At 39.0% G+C, this 22,688-nt stretch overlaps 1 protein-coding gene across 10 annotated transcripts in view; it reads right to left on the bottom strand.

The window, feature by feature from the left end:
* LOC131067594 (probable LRR receptor-like serine/threonine-protein kinase At1g06840) overlaps positions 1-22,688 on the bottom strand; it is a 287,435-nt gene that overhangs the window by 56,070 nt on the left and 208,677 nt on the right. The window lies entirely within an intron of this gene.

Genomic DNA, 22,688 nt, shown 5'->3' with positions numbered 1-22,688 from the left:
TTATATGAAGTCCTATCTACCCATTTCTATACTAATTCTATCAAGAACAAATTATAACAGCTCAAAGACTGGAATATCTTATTCTTTTCTACTTAAAACAATGGGAAGTAGTATAAGCTCAAAGACTCACAACTATTTCTCACAAAATCTGCTCTTAAATTCTCTTAAGAACAAGTGAAAGCACAAAGACTTACAGCGTCTCTCAACAGAATATTTATTTTCATCTATATTGACCTCAAATACTTGCAGCACAAAGACTGCAAATCAAATGCGATTAAGCTCTTTAAGGAACACTTGCAAGAAAGATAATATAGAACACAAACTCAAGTATGTAGCACAAAGACTCAAAACTTGAGCAATTTCCTTCTATTCCTTTCAATTCTTGAATTCACACATGAAAGCTCAAAGACTTCTTTGCTGTAAATTTGGCAGAGTTTTTGCTTGCTTACCGAAAGATAAAGATTACAATAGACCCCTCAAGTATTTATAGAAGAGGAGCCTTGAGAAAAGGTGGGAGGATCCTAACTAACTTGATAGATTCTCTCAACCACCAAGACTTATTCAAAAACTAAGACTTATTCCAACTACAATCCTAATTGAACACAACTTGTAGTTGTCTTACATGTAATTACAAAAGTGCAAGTAAAGGCTTAACTTGCATTTTACAAAAAGGTTTTGCATGTAACTTGTCAAAAGAAAAACTACAACTAAAAGATTAGAAATTTGGAAAAATACAACAAAAGTTGCGGTACGTGAAAACATGAATCCTTCAAACCTCTGGATGATCATTTGTAGTTCATCAGAATCCGGTTCATGGGTGTTCTTGGCAACAACCATGGTCTTCACAATGGTATCATGGCATCGGAGGAGCGTAGAGCCGTTCTTCTCCAAGATGGACTGAATTTCATGCAAAAAGATTTGGTGTTTCATCAAAATTTGAATTGAAGCAGCTGAGAATTGTTCGCTCCTCCATTCATTATGAATCCTCATCTGTAAATCTGCAAGAACTTCTTCTTCTGGTATCAGCTCTCCATCCTGACTTATTATGCTGCAAGAGGCCTTTTGACAATGAGAAACAATATCTTGGAAAACTTCACCCCGTAATCTCATTGCATCACCAATCTCCTCAATGAGGGATTTAAGAACAAGGGCCTTATTTTCCAGAAGCTCTTCAAATTCCAAGTACATGACCCTGGTAGAAATAATGGCATGCTCCTGTAGAACACTCAACTGTTGTTGGGGCATGGTACACCAGATTGTCAAACTATCTTCAACACTTTCCCGATTTTTTTTGAAAGTATCGGAAGTCTGATCTAATTTCTCTTCAACGGTTTCCAACTTAGACATCATCTGAAAAATGTCTTTCATCACTTGTGCACATAGATCATGAAGCCGATCAACCCAGGAATCCAATGCTTGTACCTTCTCAACAGCCCTTTCAATTCCACGAATTGATTCTTGGGAACTGGAAGAACTTGTGGGATTACTCCCTTCAGCAACAGGTTTTGTAATTTTATGAACAACTACCACAAGTTGCCGGTTTTCCTCTTCTAGCTTATCTTTCTTTGCTAGAAGTTCATCATACCGCTGTACCAATGTGGCTACAGAATACTGGGCATCATGTTTAATCACCTCATGCGTTTGCTTACCCAATTCTATCCTTGTAACTTTGTAATCAGCCATGATTTGTCTTCCAAAACAACACATTTGCTCACGTCCAAGGCTGGAAAGATCTTCTCTAGTGACTCCAACTCCGCATGGAACCATCCTTTGCTCAGAATATCTTCCCAATCCACTAGTTGATGAGCAAAAGGAACCATCAAATGGCTGGTAAAGAAGGGAACAAAACCATCAAGTCTGAAAATTTGTTCCTTATCCCTCCAAAGATCCTTCTTTCCACATGTAATAAGCTCCATAAGACCATGTTGACGATCTCGAGCCTGGACACCCAACTGATAGTGATCTTCAACATACTGAAAAGAAAACTCCAAACATCCCCAAGTGCTAGTAAGAACCAAGAGCATACTTAAGAAATTGATGTCTCCTTTAGCAACCCCTTGAATCCTAACCATGAAAGCTTCAACAACATTGGAGTATGGAACAAGTGTTGCCCTCAAATCCAACTCCCAAAATGGACTAGTATGAGCCTTATTATTATTCAACCCAAGAAATGGGTTATCAAGCATGCAATCACCACGTTATGGTCCTTTCTCCCCTACTTTGTGAGTAACAAATCTGAAATCTTCACTCCTAGCTGCTGCAATGAAACCTTGGACGACTTCTAAACTGTGTTTAGACAACATCTTGAGCCAAAGATGTTGAAATCATCCAGCACAAAGAGAGGGTTTTCAAGAACTTGGAAGCCATCCCTTTCTTCTTGCTCACTTCCATCTTGCTGATCCAAATCTACACATGCAACCTTTGTTTTTCTTGTGAAGTTCTCAAGATCAAACTCTTCTTGAAGACTATCAAGCTCACCAATAACTTGCTTGATTTCTTCAGCTCTTTGTGCATTCTCTTGCTCCTTGAAAAGTTTGAAATCAGCAAATTGGTCTTCTAACTCCATTAGAGCCAATTGAGTATTTCCTAATGTATCCTTCGTTGAATCAAGCTCAAGAGTAAGCTCTTCAACTTTCCTCTCTTCCCCTTGGAATGCACTAGTGGTCTTCCAATAGAGTTCTTCAATCAGACTATGTGTGTGATCAAATTGGGATAGAGCTTGCATTTCTTTTTCAACAGACACCTTGAATTGACCATCCCACTCATAAGAATGCAGAGATGGTGTACTGCTGATAGGCAGCAAGAAAAAATCAGAACTTTGTTTCTTGCAATTGCTGCCCCCATAGCTGCTCCAAGACTCTTGTCTAACTCCACCAACTAGCTGCGATTGCTCAATATCATGAAGAGGATCAGATTCTACTAAATCTTCAACTTTTTGCTTACTACCAACTTCATGGATAGGTGAATCAGATTTGCATTTCAGAACCTCTTTAAACTTTCCATCATCAAAAACCATATGGTCCTCTAACTCTACAACACAATCTGCTTTTTGACCTTCATCAGGATCAAAGGGAAATTCATCCCACACAGGTTCCTTGTCATCGCTAGGTGCCATCGCACCCGGATCCCAAGTGCTAAAGGGCTGATTACTTTGTTTAGTTAAAACGTGCTCACCATAGCTCCAAGTATCATCCAACTTAGATCTTGAATCTTCTCTTAATTTCCACACATTGCTATTCTCACCAAGAGCAATGCTAGAAACAAGTGATGTTTCATCTTCCCACTCAAAAAGTGGATTGTCATATGTTTTCACTATACCCATCTCAAACAATGGGTTATCATTGGAAATCACAAACTAATCTTCCAAAGAAAGTGAACTGCTGCTATGATTAATACCAAAATAAGAATCTTTGTCATACCTATCAGTAGTGATTCCATGGCTGCCCCAAGTCTCATGTACCTCCTCTTCATAGCTCGTCTCATCATTATTTTTAGTTAATCGGTCAACATCATCATAATCATCAAATCCCAAACTATGGTTTGTCTCCTTGCCAGGATGAGGTGAAGGTGATGAAACAATGATAGACTCATTTAGTGGGTAACCAAAAGAATTCACATCTCCTTGTGGCTGATCTATCATAGCTGGTTCTATAATCTCAATGACAGTATCCTCTTCAATCTTCATTTGCTCTTCCTTAGCAAACTCAACCCGCACAATATTTCTACTTACATCTTCTGTGAAGTCATTAGTCTCAAGACCTTCATTGGATAATTCCAAATGAGGTTTCTAGATTGCTGTTTTGTTCTTATTGCCAAACTGATCCTTATCACTACCAACCACATGCAAGTCTAGAGGAGTAATTTGGGGCTCTAACACACACTCCTCATGTCTCAAGGTTTCTCCTTCAAGCTCACGGTCATCTTGATGTGTCATGTGCACTTCTCCATTAAAACCTTTGGATTTCACAATAATCCTTGCATATGCCCTTTTATGTCAAGATCTCTCATGAGCGTGGTCAATTCTTGTATCAACTCAAATATAGACTTATCTGTTGTAGACAATCTACCAAACTCTGATATGCAACCCCAAAAAATCATGAACCAATAGGATGGCAGGGAGAACTTGTGCTCTGATCAACTGAACACACAAGCTGGCAAGAAAACCAGCTCTAATACAATTGTAATATCCCAAATAATTTTTTTTAATTTTTGCAATAAGATTTAGAAAGAAAACATAGTAACCCGTTAAGGTTAGAAAAATGATCCTGAATAACTAAAAGGAACCCTTCCACCTTTTGTTGACCGAGAGCCCAATCTGGGAGGGTGAGAGCATACGGTGTTCCGGGGATCGTTAGCACCATAAACCAACTGAAAGCTGAATACAATAATGGGCAGCAAGCCAGCCCCTTCCGCTTATCCAACAGGTAAACAAGAAACTTGGCCGTAAACCAGCCAAGTGAACAACTCACCAAGACACAAATCACTCAACCACAATGTTTCAGCGGGAGGACTGAATCACATCAAAAGCTCAACTCATCCGCTTATTCAGCGGGAGGACCATTACAAACATAAAATGACTCAACCACTTACTCAGTGGGAGGACAGAACTTCATAATTGAATTACAAAGCAAATAGGTGGCTAAGCCAGCCTCTTCCACTTATGCAGTGGGCAAGCAATGCCAGAAATGGTTAGTAGTACTACTACTTAACCTTACAATTCAGAAAGAGAAGATAAGAGATAATATCCAATGCAGATTACAGCAAGAAACAACTAACAAATTAACTCAAATCATGCTACTATTGCTGTACCAAAAATCTGAAGTCAAACAAGCATGACTAGTCTCAAACGGCAACACCAAAATGATCATAAGTCACTCAAATGAAGTTGGAAACACACCAAATCAAATGTGAATGAAAGATATAACCTGGAAGATGAAACATGAACACAAAACCTGCAATCCAGTCGCCTCAAAATAGCAGCACGCATCCCAATGCACCTCTACAAAGGTACGACCCAGCTGAAAGGTACGATTTGCCACTAAAAATCCAATTCTCCAAATCAGTGGCTATAAAATTGCAGACTATATCGCCTCCATGCCACATTTTGATAGAGCCAATACCTAGAATGAAGGAATCACTTGGTCAAGAGGTATGAGCAAAATAAAGTTTCAACAACTCCACGACCAGCAGCAAGAAAACACTCCAAAAACCACACAAAACACTCCACACTCAGTAAAACACTCTCTAACAACACTGGAAATACAAGAAACACAGCTAGGCACTATCTCCCAAGTACGAAACTGAGACTTAGCTAGGAAGCTACACTTCGAAACTCAAATTTCAATTGCCAAACCGACAACATAACAATGCAATTTCATAACATATCCAAATGGGAGGCCAAGCACCTGTATTTATAGGTTTTTCCTTTGCAATTCAAATGTAAATGCTCCCAAATTTACCTCACCAATTTGCATTTCATTTCACTCTCACATGGCGTCCAAATGACATTTCTTTTCATTTCCCAAGGTGGGTGCCTGTTGACGTGTATTTTGTACACAATCATACACAGAATAAAATACCCAAAGGCATCTTATCCTCTCTTGAATAAAGTCGCTAACTGCTGAAGATATCGCAAGAAGGATCAGTTAGGATGACTCCAATGTTCTTTTTAGTAGGGTCTCTACGTGTGGATAAGCACCAATGGTCGTTGTGATTGCTATGTCATCAAGGGGCCTTACGTCGCCGAAGATTTTTATGAACTAAACAAGCTTTTCAAAAATATCAAAAGGATAGGGTTTGCAAGAGGTCTAATCTAGTCTAACCCTAAGAATGACTCAATGCGGACAAGACTTGGCAAGATTCTACCAACTTCAATATTGCCATAAATTAACAACTCAATTGAAATTGATGCGATCTTCTAAGGTAACAAATGATTTTTCAATACATCAAAGATCAGGGACACTACCACGAAGGTACATATCCAAGATACAATAACGATTGAAGATTTAAGCGATTCAAATATCTCCAGTCAACCACGCAAGGCGTTCCTACAATCAGCAAGAAGCTAGTGGTTTGGAAAGCGAATCCTACCAAAGATCAAGTCCAACACTTTGTCCTTCGAATTAACACACTACTTCGATTGAGAATGATTCAAGGAAAATGAACAACCATGAAGATAACCGAGAGAATTGCAACAAAACAGCATAACTTCAATATTTCATTGATCTCAAAGCCATCATGTACAACAATTGCTTGAATTCCTTTCTCAAAGCTCAATCTTGCTACAAAAGTAAATTGCTTCTAAACTCTAATCTCTCTAATACATCAATAATTTCTAACTCTCTGATTTTCTAGTTACAAAATGAAATGAAATGAGGGTATAAATAGCATCCTCAATTACAATGAACGGTCCAGATCAAAAAGCAGATCAACGGCCAAGATTATGACACCTAAACCCTAATTAGGGTTTATTACAAATAGCCCCCTTTTTACTGAACAATATTAAATGCATAGCCAAATATTAAATTTGGCACAAAAATCTAGGAGACATAGACCAATGACAATTAAGGTGCCATGTCATCTATAACAACCTCTCATCTAGAATCTTATTCCCTTTCCAATGCTCCTTTTTAGCATATGCAATGAATCTTGATACGATTCCTTCGATCTCAGCAATTGGAATCTCGGGAAGATTCCTCATTCTTTCTTCTAAGTGGATGACCTGATCAAATGCCTTGAGAAGAGCAGCGTCCCACTCAGGTTCGAGTTCCTTAGTCTTTTCAATCAGAAGCATGGTAGCAAACATCTGGTCTCGTTGCTCATCTGTGATAACATTAGCTTCCTTGCAAAAGATGACCTTGACTCTATCCTCCAATTCCTGCAAATCCACATCTGTCTCAATCTCGATCCTCCTGCCAAGAATGGTACGAAGTACCTCAAATACTCTGTCCTGGATCGGGTTGATCACCTCCTCAACATGATTGCACCTAGTACTGATGTCCTCGAAGAGAACTTCCTTCATCTGGAGTAAGGATGACCACTGAAGTAAACTGTGAGGTCCCCCATCCATGATCTTTTCCTGCGCTAAGACCTTCCTTGATGTTTGTCTGATTACTTGCAAGACAGGAATGATAACATCTTTGGTATGAGCAAAAGCGGCTACCGTTATCATCAAATTGTGGATGATCTCAAGAACCTGAATAGCCCTATGAATGGTCTTCATCATCCCTGTTGCAAATTCTACGACAACTGTATGAGATTTGTCAATCCAAGTGCTCATAAGCTGGACCATACTCCTGAATCTCTCTGCCTCACTAATGGATTGAAGGGGAAGTGCCTGTACGGGTGATCTTGCTGGATCTTGACGTCCCAAAGGCTGATTGAGATGACTGAAATATGCTCTCCATGCACCGACCTCTCTTTCAAGCTTCCTATTTTTCTCCATTTCTTCTCTAAGCTTGTCCTTCAATGCCTCAAATGAATCGGTGGCATCATCCATTGTCTGCTCGGCTGTGGATGGACCTAGCTCAAATGTCTCTATATCATATTCCTCTGCTAGGATCTCACCTTCATACTTGTCCACTGCCGGTGTAGCTATCTGCAATTTTCTGGATCCAGTCTCATCTCTGATCATCTTGGACATCTTAGTAGCCTTCTTCTTTTCTGTCACTTCCTGGGAATGTCCAACAAGGCTCTCTAAATCAATCACATTGTCCTCGTCCTCGATCACAATTACCTTTGTTAATCTTTCCTTCAACCAATCTGGAATGGCCGATCTTGTTTCTCTAACCTGTATCTCCTTATGCAATGTTTCTTCTTGTCTAGGAGGAGATGTTACCTCGTCATTGTTCTTGTCTTCATGTAGCTCATAATCTTGGAGAGATCCACTTGATGACCTTTGAGGTGCCTGTCCTTCTTTATCATTCTGTACCATCGACTCCATAGACTCTTCCACTTCAAGTGTCCTTTTCTCTTGTCGAGAAGATGTGCCGGATGAACGATCTCGGTTGACCTCTTGCTTCTTCTTGGAAGATTCTCTCTTTTCAGGTCTCTCTTTCCTCTTCGAGCTTCTCGGATGGAGATTGCCTTCACTTGCACTTCGAAGATTGCCCTCACTTGTATTTCTAGGATTAGGATTGCCTTCGCTTACACTTGCTCCTCCTTCAGCTGGTCTCTCCTCCAAGGTGAAAGTCATAGCTATGCCCTGTTCTCTCAACTTCTGATGCTGCACATCAACCCATCTGCGAGTACAAGACAAGACTGGAGCCATTAAAGCATCTAGATCCACAACCTCGGGCTCATTCCAATCTAACCTTACTATTTTGCTTTCTCGATCATAGGATGATTGGAGATGTCTGCCACTGTCCTGAGCTTGGTCGGCCACTCTGTAAATCTTGCATTTCCTGATGAAATCCAAAGGCAATCTAGAATGCATCTTTCTTTTTACTTCAAGATCATCCAAGAGATTCATCACAAAATCCTCTATCTGAAACCCATGCTTAAATTTCCTACCGACTGTCTCCTCTATATATCCATGTGGATCAAAGCTTTCTCTCAAGGCAAAGAATGAAAAAGAATACAAAGCTAACTCCTTCTCTGCGTCATCCATGGCTAAAGCATTAGGACATACCTCAACTGAATTGCCCAATATGATAGGTACAGGAACTCCATTTCCATGTCTGTGTCTGAATGCCTTCGCATAAGCTGCCAACTGTCTTGTTACCTCAAGTAACACTATTCTGTCTGTCGGATATCTCGGCAACATGTATGGAGGTGAAGGGCATCCATGAACTCTGATATAAGTAAATTTTGGAAATTGGATAAACCAAGCACCGTACCTCTTTACTAGTTCCTGTGCATCCTAAGATAATCTATTGTGAATCCCGCCTTGCAACGTCCTTGTGATGTTCATTGTGAAGGTATCATTAACTAACTTGTAGTTGCTTCCTGGTGGATGATGCAAGTGAACATAGGAATCACAAACTCTGATGACGCCGGGTCCTCTTCCAATCACTCCTCTGTGAGGTAGTCCTGCGTACTCAAAACTCCTGATCAAGGCATATATGGCGTATGAACTCATGTGGAAGGACTTGGTGGCCTTGAGTCTCCTCAACTGTACGTCCAAGCAATGGCTAATCATTCTAGCCCAATGAATTGTTCCTTTTCCCTGAACTATCACCTGGATGAAGTAGAACATCCACTTCTCAAAGTAGAAGGCCTGAGAGGCTCCTGTGACTCGGTTGAGCATTGTAATCAAATCTCTGTACTCCTCCTGGAAATCGATCCTATGTGGTGTGTTCGGGACCTTGCTCAGGCGAGGACGACTCTTGAGTAGCCAATTCTTGTTGATGATGCTTAGGCAAGCATCTGGATCGTCTTCGTACATGGACCTGGCTCCTTCTATGCTTTTGTAGACCATATCTCTGTGCTCTGGAAGATGGAAAGCCTCACTTATAGCTTCCTCTGAAAGATAAGCTAAAGTGTTTCCTTCCTTGGACACGATTGTTCTGGATTGAGGATCATAATGACGAGCACACTCGATCATCAACTCATGGCACTGAACTGCTGGAGGGAAGCAGGCCGCCTTAATGATGCCACTCTCAATTATCCTCCTGGCGACAGGTGATGGCTTGCCAATGTAAGGGACCTCTCGAAACTTCTTCGTACTGAAGTTGCCCAAGTTGGTATCTCCAATGTTGTTCCACTTTGACACGATCTTGGTCTCCACTTCCTCGTTCTTTTGATCTTCCTTCATGAGAGCTGGACGACTGGTGGATGCTCCCGTCTTCGGGGTTGCCATTGTAACACCTACACAACATTTCATAATAAGTAATAGATTTTGCAATGTATAACTATAGATTAGAGATTAAATTTAGGAAACTTCATGATAAGTCCTTGAGTTATCATTTCCTAAATACGATCAAGCTACTTGAAATTCAAAATTTCAAAATTCAAAATTTAAGGCTATGACGATCATCATTCAAAATTCAAGACAAGGGATCACATCGCCATACCTCTCTTGAGAGCTAACTCTAAAAAGCAAAACAAGGAAATTTGCCTAGGCAAAATCAAAATTTGAAGCTTTCCCACGTGATCTTCCTCAAGCGAATGTCCTCCCTAGCAATTCGCCACCTTTGGGGGGTCTTCTTGCGATATCTTCAGCAGTTAGCGACTTTATTCAAGAGAGGATAAGATGCCTTTGGGTATTTTATTCTGTGTATGATTGTGTACAAAATACACGTCAACAGTGCCCAAGTTGCATTTTAACCAATAATTTAACAGGTTTGAACTTGCCTAAGTCTTCAATAATAACTTAATGCATTCTTCAAATTTCAACGCCTAACTTTGGAAAATATAACATTGATATTAGATTAAAATATGTCTTTTCCTAAATCGCCCAATATATCATTAATTAGTAATAAAATAATTAAATATTAAATCTCAGGATAAGGAAATAATATTTAATTAAATCACTTATGACTCCAATACTGATTATCAACAAAATCCAGGATGAAGTTGAGCAATGAAGACCACTGAACTGCTACGGGATCAAGACCCTGTCCAAACTGCTAAAAATAGAATTGCTCAATACTGCCACTTACTAAAAATAGTTAAGTCATGAAATAATCCTCTGAAAAACATGATCTTCACACCTGGAGAAAGAGCTTGGAAAGCTCAGTAAGACAACATCATCCAAATAGCCAAACCCTAACTTACTAAAAATAGTAAGTTCTCACATCACCAAAGAATCAAATGCAAGTTATACCACCCTGGAGCTCATGAAAAACCCAGAAGGAAACCATAGACAGAACTAAAGAATTCCCTCCTAGTAAACCCTAAAAAGCTCGAGCAGAACTCCACAAAAGTTGGGAACCCTAATTCTCCTTTCCAAATAGCCTACGGGTCTCCGGAATAGGCTTGTGGACCACTGAACTAATCACTGCGAAGAAGGGGACATTACATGGGGAATGCAAAAAGCCTAAGTGAACAAGTTTTGAACCTTGCAAAGCTGGACGAATGGTGGATGATGACACAATGGGCTATAGAGGTTGCTCAACAAAGGTGAAAGTTCTAGCACAACAAGCATCTCCAACAAATGAATTTCTGACTTGGGTAGTTGGTACTGAAGTATAACAACCGTAACGAACTTCGGCCAGGGAAGTTCTAAGTTTGTTGGTTAGGGCCATATAAAATCAAAGAGTTTGGCAAGAATGGTGCAGTTAAGCTATCTACTCTTGATGACAACATATCTGGAATCTTGTAATGGATCAAAGTTAAAAATCTACAGAGAAAGACCTCCTATAGCCATCAACATGTTGGGATATGCTACAAGAGACCATTGGACAGTGGGGAGGAACAAAGCACCAGAGGAGGTTCTGATGATCAAAGAACAACCATATAGACCCGATGAGAACTGGGGCGACCCCATAACACTTCTCAAAGATAGGATGGTGTCAAAGCATGTGGAAGGTGTTGCACTACCAAGGGTGCATAAGCACCTAACGGATGCCTAATTTGATACTCCAACTTTATGGGTAAGGATCGGTGGGCACTAGCAACGAAAGGCTCCATATGAAGGGACTTGTCAAGCCTACCTAGCCTACGAGATTGACGGAGAAGCCGAAGCAAGGAAAAAGGAGGAATAGGATGCAAAAGGAAAGGAACCAGAGGAGAAGGAAGAGGAAATTGACTTGGAAGAGTATGGTAAAACTCTTGACCCGTGCTTGAAGATGATTGTAAACGCTGATGACATGTTTATTGTAGAGAGAGATGGCTATAATGAAGAACTGATTAAGTAGTGCATAGCCAAGGGGAAGGAGCCTCCACCCCTACCAGTTTCCAACTCATTGTGGAAAGTCATCCCTAATCCAGCCGAACCTCCAAAGATTGACGACAAGGAAGCAACATGGTACCAACAGTACGAAGGTCGGTATGTGGATAGATGATATAAGGGGATTGGGCCGACACCCCTACTTGACAAATTTTTTGACTTAGAATATGTTGGAACATGTTGTAAGCATGAGTGTTACAAGATGCCTTTGGGAACATGTTGGTGGAGATATGTGTTGAAAATCAAAATACGATCCCAAGAGGAACCTTCAGGGACAAAACGGAGGGGAGGGATTGACCCTGATGAGGAGAAGTCTAATAAAAACCAGAGAGAAGTTGGTAACTTGTTAGAACCAAGAATGACAAGACAACGACTAGAGAAGAAAATAAGAAGGGAAAAAATAAAGGTGAAGAAAGCCATTGCCATACTCGTGACGAAAATTCAACCACGCGCACAAGGAAAAAGCAGTACAGAAAAATTAAAGGCCATAAATTTTCAAAAAATATTAAAGGTACAGTAAATAAAATTAATAAACCTAGGTGTACGAAAATAGTTTTTGAAAAAGATGTTAAAATTAGCAAAAGCGAGGGTGGTTGTGAATATTAAAAGTGTAAGGAGGAAATTTGCTACCTCAAGGATGATGACTCTAGAGAACAAATCCACCCTCCGATACCTCACTAGTCAAATTGGCGCTAAGGTGAGCTAGGGGATGAAGATAATGAAACTATGCTAACAGATTACATAGAAGACTCTCAGACAGCTCTGTTAAGCCTCTGTCCCTAGGACAAGCACAACAAAGCGTGTTGTCCTGTACGGACAGGGCACAAAAACCGTATGAGAATAATAAATGTACTTATAATATTAAATGCCCGTGGAAAGTATAACAGAATAAACTAATAACACGAAACAAGAAAAAAATATTGATAAAAGGGGAAAAAGGAAATTTCACAGATGGTCCACGATTGAAGCCTCCCTCTAAATGATCTTCTTCCTACAATCAAGAACCTACACACAAACAAGAAGGGAAAATGTTGGGATTGTGTTTTGGAGCTTGCCTAAGTCAGACCGTCGTTTTGGTGTTTCCACCTCCACGGACAACCCAAATAGAACCATGGGGAAATAAATGATAAAGATAATTGGAAGAGAATGCAAGATGGGAAAAAAAAAGATAAAACGTAAAGCAAATGAAAAAAAAAGGAAATGAGTGAACTCCCCTTTCGAAATGCTGTGAAAGTGGTGTCGTGAGCTATCCGGAAAGATGCAACATCAATGGTTCTTGTGATGAAAGTTGTGAATGTTGTCCAAAAGGAATGCTAAGAGCTTCAACCTGCAAAGAGTGATCTATGTATGTGAATTGAAAGTTTTGAAGAATAATAAAGAAGGATTACTCAAGTTTTGAGTCTTTGAGCTACATGTTTGAGTTTGAATCTTTTTATTTCTTCCATGCAAAGTGTTTCTAAAGGAGCTTAGTCTAATCTGATTTGAAGTCTTTGAGCTGCAAGTAGAGAAGATTAATTAAAATAGGAAAATCTCTAGAAGGAGCAGCAAGTCTTTGAGCTTGCGTCTATTCTTGAGGAAAAATTATTGTTTGATAAGAAATAGCAGCAAGTCTCTGAGCTTGCATTAGTTCTTGTCTTTGTGTTGAAAGAATAGATTATTCCAGTCTTTGAGCTGTTGTCTTTTATTCGTTGTAAAATTTAGTATAGCAAAGGGTAGATAGGACTTCCAATAGTCAAGTCTTTGAGCTTGATATTGCTGTCCCGTCCTGAAGGAAGTGACAGGAGTCTTTGAGCTTTCAGGAAACTTCATTTCCTTTCTCTCGTTTTCATTTGAAGCTGTTACCATTATTATACATTTTCTTGCTATCACTTTTCTAAGGAGAGAAAAGGATATAGGCTTCCTTGAAGAAAGAAGGAAGACTATTGTCCCATCCTGTTTTTATTTCAGTTTTAGATAGATAGGGGGAGCCTTCCCTTAATTAGGAGAGTTTCATACTCACACACTGTGGTTGAAGCCACAATTTTGTTTGCTTTCACGAGTGTACAAAATTTTCAACCAACAAGAGGAATCCGAGAGTGGAAGTGGTGATGACACCTTCAGACTGGCACCACATGGTAGTGATACCGAAGACGTTGAAGAATCTGAGGGCAAGGGAGAAGCAACCAAGGGAGAAAGAGCCGAGGGAGGAGCAAATGAATCCTCAGCCATGGAGGTCACTAAGGCCATGCCAGTAGGTACACCACCTACAATCGAGAAGAGCATGGGCACAACACCTACAGATAGGATCACGACAAGGGTTAAGTTCGCACCAGCAAGATTGTCCCGTACAACACACTTGGTGGTAGCAAGCCAAGTCCATATCACTACACCGTTTGAAGAGGCAACTCTTGTTGCCTTTTTGTTATAGCTCACAAGGCCTCCAAGAGGTGTTGCCGCACCATTTCCGCTGAAGGGAAGCCTAGTCCTTGAGACCGCCATGACTACACCTGGAGATGAAGGGACCACAACCGAAAGGATGGTACATGGAGATGCCCTACCTGAGGATGATACACCTATGGCTGAGGGGGTGGCAAGAGATGTTGATGTCAGAGTTGATAATTTCTTGAGTAGATTCCATATAGGTACCATGGATATTCCTCCACCGTCACCAAGTCTTATGATGGGCATATAGGTGGAAGAGTCACAACAAGTAGAGGTTTCCCCATGTGCACAAAAGGAAGCCACTCGGCAAGAGGTTAGACTGGAGGTGATAGAAATTGATGAGGAGAGTGCACATCTCGGTGGTAAGGGGAATGCATCTAGTTGACGGATGGAGATGGTAACTGATGCCTCTAGTGGAAGAGCCACACAAGAGGGACACTTTTGGGTTTCTAAACCCGACCAACAGGATGTCCTCAGTACCATTTACAAGTACCTCTCGGAGATGGGGGATATTGCTATGGTCACTTAGGAGGTGGCTAAACTGGCTGAGCAGGTGGACATCGGTGTTGTACCAGTTGAAACTGAGAAACTCGTGACATTTATGGCGAGTGGATGTGAGGAGTTTGGGTGTCACTTCCGAGCCCAAGGGTGGTTAGACACCAAAATGCTCGAGATGGTGGGATACTGACTCCGCCCACATGTTGATGAGGGACTGAGTGGGGTGGTGGGCACTCTTTGGAGCATGGAGAACATGGTTCGTGTAGTTATATGAGTTGCAGAAGGTCACCCACTTGGCTGTGGAAGCCAAAGCAGGCAACCTAGCCGGACTTGAGTAGGAGAAACAAAAGCATCTTACCACCAACGAGAGGAACCGATGAATGATGTTGGAAGTAGAAGTCGAACAACAACAAGTGGCCATGGTGGGGAAAGATACATCATGCAAATTCAAGTTGTTATGTGATGACATACTTTGCTTCCCTTTGATCAACACCACATACTTTGATTCCTTTTATGCTCTAAAAATCCTACAGAAAGTTTTATTTATGTATTTAGTGTTTGTGTTGTAACTTCTTTTCTAAAATAAGAGAAACAATATCGTCTGTTCTAAAGAAAGAGAATAAGATGTCATCCCACCCAAATTAGATTAGTGTTAGTAGTAGTAAAGGGGGAGCCTTCCCTTCGAATTAGGAGAGCTTTTACTCACATGTTGTGGCTGAAAACCACAATTTTGCACGCCTCCCTAGGTGTACAAAATTTTCACCCAACATCTTCAAAATTGAAAACTACAAATATCTTATTCTTTGAATGCACATGTTGAGACTCTACACAAATCCCACAACACCAACCATGATGGATCTCTCACCACCATAGTTGATCTTCTTCAGAAGGGTTTTCGTCCTCTAGAAGGCCAAAACAATCAATCCTCCAAAATCCCCCAATGTTTTCTCCGGAGAATTATATTCTTCCGCATAACAAATGAGCTCCGCAAATGACTTTTTATACTTATTCCAGAAAACTTTCAGACAGCTCCATTTTAGAAACACTTTATTAATTTAAAATCCCTTTTAACTCCATAGATTACCTTTTCATTAAAATAATTAAAATTTGACACATAAGGTCACTATTAAATGTGCCCATGATTTAAAACTTTTCAGCTCGGATCTAACAAGCTATAACACTAAGGTGCTCATAAAATATTTTAATGTAATTTAAGCATCCTTAGTAAAATTAATTAAAATAAATCATTAATGCACCAAATTAGTGAAAAATTGTCAGAACACATCGGAAACGAAATTTGATTGCATTGGAGTGATCCTGATGAATAATAATGACAAACAGAGCCAACCGAGTGGCTTATTAAAAATAGATGGCCTCTCTAAAAATCTTGGAGACCAAACTGAAAGTCGAAAATGACATCTAAAAGATGCATATGAGTCTTCCAAATCACTTGAGCTCATTGGAAACATCAAATAACTCATTTGACCATACAATCACCCACCGAGAAATTCAAAGTCAATTTCAGTGCAAGAGAACCTTAAAATTGGGACATTACAATATGTATATTCTGACTATAATCTAAAAGTTGTATTACAATGCTCAAGAACAATATCATTCACCTCTATTTCTATCCCAACTAACTTCTCTTGTATGAATTAACTGAATATAACCCTGCACCATTCATAAACTAGTAACAAGTCTTTAATGCATATGACAATCTGAGAAAGAAAGAACAATGCTTAGGAACAAATTAACAAGAAGTAAAGTAAGTATTGTATAACAACAATACTTAGAAGGTTAGTCCACACCTAGAGATATCACCAACAAACTACAGATCCAAAGTCTTCTTTCCACACAAGTTATAAATGGCTCAGACTTGCAAAGAGGCATCCAAAATCACCAAGCAGCAAATGCTAAAAGACCAACGATTTATTCAATTAACACCCATGCATCTAAAAAAATGCTCAAAGGCTCGTGTAGAACAAGAGTATGTTCCACGAGTGGCAAGAATACGTCACGACTTGCTAAGAAGATGAATCAGCTCTATAATCTTGTCTCTTGTGTAGAATGATATTAAGCTGCTCTTGATTTTTTATGCACAAGTTGTATTCTTTTAACACCCATTTTGTCTTTGTTTTGATGAATCTTGTCTCCACGATTTTTTCCCTTTTGCTTTCCTAGTTTCTTGCGGCTCCCTCTAATTACTTTGCCTAGCCAACCAATACTCTTGAAAATCAATTTTCAAATTAATTTCAAGACGTTTCTTTAGTGCACAGATTATTTTGTCTTATTCAAGCTGCTTGATTATTTTTTGGTATTAAAGCCACAAACTATTTTTAGAACCCACACTAGGGATATAATATCAAATGTTTCCTTCAAATCCTCTAAATGATAAATCAATATCTACTGAATCCTACAAACCTGTCACTGAAGAAAAACCTCATAGAAGATACTTTCAAATCTTTGAATGCACCACGAAATGGCAATAAGATATCTCCAACAAATACTAGCTAGAGTAGATCTTACACCACCAGAGCTAGTCTTCTCCAAGGGGGATTTCAACCTTAGGAAGGTTGAGTTGAAGCAAGTCCAACTCTAGAAACCATGTAGGGTTTTCTTCTCATTAGAGAGAATTATCAAAAATAATAAATTCAACATATGCAAATGAGCTTCAAAAGAGGATTGTTATTCTTATTGTTAATTTTGTAACGTCGGTCGTACTATTTCATGCTTCCGATATATACATACATATATATATATATATATATATATATAAATTTGATTACATATACTAATATGTTAACGTTAACTAATGATAAATAAAACCAAAGTTAACTTATCGCGTTTGACCAATGGTTACACCGTTCATGGTATCGGGTGGTAAAGTGATTCGCAAACAACTCGCACTCCTTCCGATCGGGTAAGTAAACGGTGACTAGTTTATATACTGTGGTGAGAGGTACGTAGGGAAGAGATGTGTCTTCCCACGTGGGAAGACATATCTCTTCACTATGTAACCCCTCATCCACTTATATAGCATGCTTACATTGAGGAGGATGTACACATCGAAATTGATAAGTGTGGTGCATCTTTAAAACACGCTATAGCAGATAAAATACAACTTTCAGATCATATCTCCATCTCTTCTATTTTGATCACAGAATTTTGAAAGAACTTAACATGGTATTAGAGCGAAGTTAAGGAAGATCATATTAAAATTCTGTAACGATCTCATAAACTTTCACCAGGCTCTTACGAAGATCACATTCCCATAATCCTAATGGCAACTGGAGTTAGGTTTGAAGATAGATTAGATGGAGCATCAAATTTTGTATCTTGGAAATTCAGGATCATGCTTGTTTTGAAAGAAAATAAAATTGACTCCCATGTCAAAAGTGAAATTCCTGAACCATCTAATGATACAAAGAAAATTCAGTGGAGCAAGGACAGTGAGAAGGCCCTTAAGATAATTGTAGATTTAGTAAGAGACCACATTGTACCAGTTATTTCTAAATATGAGACAGCCTTTCAGATGTTCAAAGCACTAGCTGACATTTATGAAATCAACAACACTAGCAGGTCTCTCACCCTAAAGAATCAACTACACCATATAAAGATGAATAAAGGAGAAACAATTATATCCTATTTCTTGAGGATCACTGAGCTTAGGGATCAACTATCCACTATTGGACATCTAGTAGACAACAAAGAACTTGCTATGATGGCCCTAAATGGACTTCCTACCTCATGGGAATCGTTCATTCAAGGAATCAATGCTCGTTCTAAATTTCCTAAGTTTGATAGATTGAAAACCAATTGCATTCAAGAGGAATCTCGGCCTGTCACAAGAGGAATAAAACAAAACAATGGTAATGAAGACATTCAAGTTCTAAACTCTAATTCCCACAAGAAAGGAAAGAAGAAGCACTTTAAGAGAAAGAGGGACAACAGCTCGAATGGGAAGAGGTCTTCAAAGAAGAAGAGAGACATTTCTGAAGTACAATGTTTCAGATGTGACCAATATGGGCACTATGCAATGAAGTGTCTAGACAGGATCAAACAACAAGCTTCAATGGCAGAAATTAAGAAAGGGAGTAATTCCAAGAAGCTAGTTTTCTACTCAGCCCTCTCTAGTCAAGTCACCTCCAGTTTCAACACATGGGTGATTGACAGCGAAGCATCTCGACACATCACTGGATTTCGTGAGCACCTAGATACACTTGTGGAAAGTTCAAATGAAGAAGTGACAATTGGTGATGACTCAAATTATCCAGTTATGGGAATAGGAACCTACAATATCAACCTAAAGTTAGGCATATCCCTATAGCTGACTGGAGTTCTATTTGTACCTAGTATAAAGAGAAACCTTGTCTCAGTTTCTGCACTTGAAGATAAGGGTTACAGATTAACCTTTATGGAAGGAAAGGTACTTGCTTGGCCAAAGAACTCCACCATCAAGAAAGCCCACACCATTGGAGTAAGACAAGGGAGCCTCTACACACTTTGCACCACTCCACCTCTAGCCTTGATTCATGAGACTCCAGATTCGAATGAACTTTGGCATAGAAGATTAGGGCACCTTCATTTCCATGCCCTACCTAAGATAGAGAAGATGGTGACCTGCAAAGGGTGTGCCTTGGGAAAGAATACTAAAGGGTCTTTTAATTCTACCAACAGTAAATCCAAAAATGTATTAGAATTAGTTCATTCTGATTTATGTGGACCCATGTCTGTACCCTCATTAGGGGGATTTTTATATTATGTAATATTTGTAGATGATTATTCTAGGAAGACCTAGATATATTTTCTGAGGTACAAAGAGTCTGAAGAAATCTTTCTAAATTTAAGGAATTCAAAGCTCTTGCAGAAAATATGACAGGTAAGAAAATCATAACTTTAAGAACAAACAATGGGGGGAATACACTTCTAATATGTTTAAAGATTATTTTATAAATGTTGGGATTAAGAGGGAGTTAATTGTACCTTATAACCCACAACAAAATGGGATAGCTGAAAGAAAGAATAGGACTATAGAAGAAGCTGCTAGGGCTATGTTGTTTGACCAAAATATAGAAACCTCATTTTGGGCTGAAGCATCTAGGACAGTTGTGTACATTCAAAATAGATGTCCTCATTCTCTTCTTGACAATAAAACCCCTGAAGAAGCCTTTACTGGCAACAAACCTGACATAAGTCATTTCCGGATCTTTGGGTGTCTAGTCTATATTCACGTCCCCAAAGAAAAGAGGTCAAAGTTAGAACCTTCTGGAAAGAAAGGAGTATTTGTTGGGTACAATGAAACCTCTAAAGCCTACAAAATATACATACCTCGTCAAAGACAAATTGAACTAAGCAGAGATGTCATCTTTGAGGAAGATAGCATTTAGGAGGTCCAAAAGCTGTAATGAATTATAACACCAAGATCCTCCTACAAGCTTGGATGAGGATTCCACCCTTGAGATTCAGAGGGAGACCCCTGAAGATGTTGAGCATGAAGTTCAAGGCTTACCTTTAGAAGAAAATTATCCCAAAACTAGGAAGAGACCACTTTGGGCTAAAAAGATGCTTCAAGAAGCTGAAAATTATGCTGCTACAAAGGGGACCTTCAGAGAAAGTAAGAGACCTAACCTATTTTCTAGTTATACTGCCTTGATGAGTGAGATCATTGATGCAGAACCTTCCTGTGTTGGAGATGCGCTCAAGCATCAAGTTTGGAAAGATGCTATGTCAGAAGAGTATCAGTCAATTTTGAAAAATGATGTCTGGGATATTGTGCCTAGGCCTAAAGGCAAATCTGTGGTATCTTCTAAATGGCTCTTCAAAATCAAACATGCAACAGATGGCAGCATTGAGAAGCACAAAGCAAGGTTTGTTGCCAAAGGTTTCTCACAGAAAGAAGGTATTGACTATGAGGAGACATTTGCTCCTGTTGCCAGATACACTTCTGTCTGAGCAGTTTTGGCTATTGCAACATCTAAAGGATGGAAAGTCCATCAAATGGATGTCAAGATTGCTTTTCTAAATGGTAAGATTGAAGAAGTTTATTTGGAGCAACCTGAAGGTTTTGTGATTCATAAGGCTGAATCACATTTCTGCAGATTAAAGAAAGCTCTTTATGGACTGAAACAGGCCCCCAGAGCATGGTATGAAAGAATTGATCACTATCTCTTGGAATTAGGGTTTTTCAAGAATGAAGCAGATCCAAATCTCTACTACAAGGTAATCAATGGTGAATTATTAATTCTTATTCTTTATGTTGATGATCTACTAATCACAGGAGAGGATAATTGTATTTCTCGATGTAAGAAAGAATTAGCCTCTGAGTTTGATATGAAAGATTTAGGAATTCTTCACTACTTCCTTGGATTGGAAGTTTGGCAGCAGATAGATGGTATAATCCTTAATCAAGGAAACTAAACCATTGATATACTCAGGAGATTTAGAATGTTAAATTGTAGATCCATGACCACACCTATGGAGACAAATTTGCACAAGCTAAAGGAAACAGCTGCAAAATCAGAGTTTGCAGATCCTACTCTCTACAGACAGATTATTGGATCTCTGATGTATTTGGTAAACACAAGACCTGATATATGTTATGTTGTAAATGCACTAAGTCAGTTCATGTGTGAAGCCGAGGAAATACATCTTGTTGCTACAAAGCATATTCTGAGATATCTTCGAGGAACTATTGGTTTTCGTTTGAAATATAAACATGTAGAACTTGACCTACATGGATTCACTGATTCTGATTGGGCTGGAAGCATAGTTGACAGGAAAAGCACATCAGGATGTTGCTTCAGTTTAGGATCAGGAATGATCTCATAAATATGTAGAAAACAATCTTCAGTTGCTCAGAGTTCTACAAAAGTTGAATACATTGCAGCCTCCATGGGAGCAAGAGAAGTTGTATGGCTCTGGAAATTGCTTGTAGGACTGTTTGGTCAGCCCTTAAATCCTACTGTCATCTACTATGACAATCAGAGTTGCATCAAGCTTTCAATGAATTCAGTATTTCATGACAGATCTAAACACATTGAGATTCCTTATCACTATGTTCGAGATATGGTGGAAAGGAATGTGATCCGACTGAATTATATTAGCATAGGTAATCAGATTGCAGACATTCTTACCAAGCCTCTCTCTAGGATCAAGATTGAACACTTTAGAGATAAACTTGGTATGGTTGAAAATGTTATTTAATTTTGAGAGTCTCATTTATTCTGATATACTAATATATTTAAAGATGTTTAGTGTGTAAACTCTTTTATTTGTCATGTGTGTGACTCCATGACTGCATGGGCCTTTTGTGAACATTATTGAAGGGTGACGACTTTTCAATAATGAACACTTGTTTCAAATTGATATTGTAAGGTGACGATTTTACAATTATCAATTTCACTATCTTGATGGATATCAAGTGACTTGATGTCTGTGGACATGTCATGATAGTATATATATCTCTGAGACATTATGGTAGATATCTGTTGGTTGATATCATTAAATAAACCATAATTATGATAGAGATCTTCATGGTGAATATTATGAACATAATATTCATGGACATGCCATGAAATCATTATCAGTATGGTAGGCATCATGTGACTTGATGCCAGTGCACTTACCTTACTTGATAACTATGAGTTATGGTGAGTATCATGAGATTTGATATTCATTGTTGAACCATATCTCTGAATATCACTATGGTATGATATCTCCTCTCTTCACAATCAATGGATGAATTGTGATGTTTTCTCTAACATGAAATGTGTCCTAACATCGATCGTACTATTTCATGCTTCCGATATATATATATATATATATATATATATATTAATTTGATTACATATACTAATATGTTAACGTTAACTAATGCTAAATAAAACCAAAGTTAACTTATCGTGTTTGACCAACGGTTACACCGTTCATGGTATCGGGT

The sequence above is a fragment of the Cryptomeria japonica genome, chromosome 5 (genome assembly GCF_030272615.1).
Source record: "Cryptomeria japonica chromosome 5, Sugi_1.0, whole genome shotgun sequence".
In the NCBI taxonomy this organism is placed as follows: domain Eukaryota; kingdom Viridiplantae; phylum Streptophyta; class Pinopsida; order Cupressales; family Cupressaceae; genus Cryptomeria; species Cryptomeria japonica.
Note: the sequence above shows the minus strand (reverse complement) of the source record. Positions and strands in the feature narration are given on the sequence as shown.